Below are 3,457 nucleotides of genomic sequence, written 5' to 3' on the forward strand. Positions count from 1 at the left end.
ATACGGGGTATAATCACTCAACAGATCAAGAGCTATACTAAGCACACACATAAATCACACAAACTATTCTAGTACTAACACATTGCCATTATGTTGGGTGATATTGGTTTGTTCTTAAGAAAAATAATTTCCTCTCATTATATATGTAAATGATAGTTTCCTTTTAATTCTTGAGGAATAATTTCCTCTCATTGAATCTTCTTAAGATTTAATTTCTCAAACAATCCTACATGAATTTAAGTTGACCTAAGTCAACCATTCATTATCATCATTTGAGAAAATGATTTAAGTGAGGTAGACCACCTCATACCATTTAATAATTCTACAAATGATTTAAATCTCCAAGTATTTCATATAAGAGTGTTTGACCAGGGGTGTGATGGCGTGTAACTCACACGTTCGTTGGGAACCCCAAGAGGAAGGTATGATGCGCACAGTAGCAAGTTTTCCCTCAGAAAGAAACCAAGGTTTAATCGAACCAGGAGGAGCCAAGAAGCACGTTGAAGGTTGATGGTCGCGAAATGTGATGCGGCGCAACACCGGGGATTCCGGCGCCAACGCGGAACCTGCACAACACAACCCAAGTACTTTGTCCCAACGAAACGAGTGAGGTTGTCAATCTCACCGGCTTGCTGTAACAAAGGATTAAACGTATCGAGTGGAAGATGTTTGCAAAGAAAACAGTAAAACAAGTAGATTGTATGCTATGTAAAGAATAGGACCGGGGTCCACAGTTCACTAGAGGTGTCTCTCCCATAAGATAAAAGCACGTTGGGTGAACAAATTACAGTCGGGCAATTGACAAATAGAGAAAGGCATAACAATGCATATACATGATATGATAAATATAGTGAGATTTAATCCGGGCATTACGACAAAGTACATAGACCGCCATCCAACTCGCATCTATGCCTAAAAAGTCCACCTTCAAGGTTATCATCCGAACCCCCTCCGAGTATTAAGTTGCAAAGCAACGGACAATTGCATTAAGTATGGTGCGTAATGTAATCAACAACTACATCCTTAGACATAGCATCAATGTTTTATCCCTAGTGGCAACAGCACATCACAACCTTAGAACCTACTGTCACGATCCCAGATTCAATGAAGGCATGAACCCACTATCTAGCATAAATACCCCCTCTTGGAGTTAAGAGCAAAAACTTAGCCAGAGCCTCTACTAATAACGGAGAGCATGCAAGATCATAAACAACACATAAACAATAGATTGATAATCACCATAATCATAGTACTCTCTATCCATCGGATCCCGACAAACACAACATATAGTATTACAGATAGATGATCTTGATCATGTTAGGCAGCTCACAAGATCCAACAATGAAGCACAACAAGGAGAAGACGACCATCTAGCTACTGCTATGGACCCATGGTCCAGGGGTGAACTACTCACTCATCACTCCCGGAGGCGACCATGGCGGTGTAGAGTCCTCCGGGAGATGAATCCCTCTCCGGCAGGGTGCCGGAGGCGATCTCCTGAATCCCCCGAGATGGGATTCGCGGCGGCGGCGTCTCAGTAAGGTTTTCCGTATCGTGGCTCTCGGTCCTGGGGGTTTCGCGACGGAGGCTTTAAGTAGGCGGAGGGTCAACGCGGGGGGCCACACGAGGGGCCCAGGGGGTAGGTCGGCGCGGCCAGGGCTTGGGCCGCGCCGGCCACCCCTCTGGCTGCCTCGTGGCCCCACTTCGTTATCTCTTCGGTCTTCTGGAAGCTTCGTGCAAAAATAGGACCCTGGGCGAAAGTTTCGTCCAATTCCGAGAATATTTCTTTACTAGGATTTCTGAAACCAAAAACAGCAGAAAACAGCAACTGGCTCTTCGGCATCTTGTTAATAGGTTAGTTCCAGAAAATGCATAAATATGACATATAATGTGCATAAAACATGTAGGTATCATCAATAAAGTAGCATGGAACATAAGAAATTATCGATACGTTGGAGACGTATCAGGGTGCAAACCTCACATGAATTCACTTGGGACAAGATTTAAATGAAGTAAAATACTTCATATGATTTGCATAATAGTTTTGGACAATATCACTTAAATAAACTAGCCATATTGTCCATTAATTAAACTAGGGCATGATCATGCAAAGTGACCACACCATTTTATTGCAGAAACAATTAGTGTAAGTCAAATGTGAGCTACTGGAGTTGGAATTAACTAAATATCTATTTTGGTTGATTTTTAATAATTATTTGAATATGAAAAAGTCCCTGCCTTCTTCTGTTTATCATTTTATTTCTACAACAGATCTTGAGGTGGGACCAGTGGCATGTTGTAGAACTTTTCACTAGTTTTCCAACAACATAAAATTTGTTAAATTTGGCCAAGCCAAACAGATTCTATTTAATTTCAAAGTTGGGTCCAGTATTGAATTTAAATGAATTTGGAAAATTCGAGTTTGAATTAAAAGGGCCGGCGGGAAAACTAACTGGGCCGAAACCATTCAAACGGCGCAAGGCCAGCCCACCACGCGTCCACGCACGCGTGGGCTTCCTGACAGGAGGGCTCCACCCGTCAGCCTCTATTTACTACGCGAAGCGGTACGGGGCGTGCGGTGCGTTGGATTAAAACGCGATCCAACGGCTCACGCTCGTCGTCGTCGACGACGAGAGAGGAGCTCGCCGGCGGCTCAGGTAGGGGGTCGGAGGGCTAACCGTAGGTCCGGCGAGCGGCGGCGGTGGTCGAGGCGAGGTTGTCGATGAAGGGGAAGAAGCCTGTAGCAGTGGCGTCGCTCGAGGAGGCCTGGATCAACGGCGATTGCACCAGGGATTCCGCGGCTCCGATCGCTCGATTGGGCTTGCTCCAGCGACGATTTTGTGAATGGAGTGGTGGTGGAGAGTCAGGGATGGGAGGATAAGGGATTGGTGTGCTCAATGGCGTCCAGGGAACGCCCTATTTATAGAGGAGCTTGCACTACAAGAAAAGTTCTGATAGACAACGTCCCAAAATCGTCAACTAAGGGGCATTTTTCGTCGCCTATGGGCCTAACCCGACCAAGGAGTCGAGAGAGGGGCCGTGGCTTGCTCGTGTGGGCCGGGCGGAACGGCCGGGCGGGCGCCGCGGACGCGGCCCACCCGCGTGCTCACGCGCGGCGACGCGAGCGACATCCTCGGCGAAAGCTTGGGGCGCGCGTTCTCCTAGGGCACGAGTTGTTACCGTTCTTCCTCGACCATGGCTGGTGTAGGTGCGTGGCTAGGGAGCGCGAGGTGGCGTCGTTTGGGCACCGGCGGGTCGGGCGAGGGAGGATGGCGAGAAGGAAGGTGGCGCAAGCAAGGTGGCGAGCATGGCGCGCATGGCCATGGCACTATGCTGCGAAGCCCTCTCCCCTCTTAGGGTTACTATGTTGCATTTAGGGGAGAGAGGGGAACCGGGGACCCAAATGGAGTGATTTGGGGCAGTAGGGTTTGAGTAGATCACTATTTCAAATAGTGTT

This window comes from Lolium rigidum, chromosome 5 (assembly GCF_022539505.1).
Source record: "Lolium rigidum isolate FL_2022 chromosome 5, APGP_CSIRO_Lrig_0.1, whole genome shotgun sequence".
Taxonomy (NCBI): Eukaryota; Viridiplantae; Streptophyta; class Magnoliopsida; order Poales; family Poaceae; genus Lolium; species Lolium rigidum.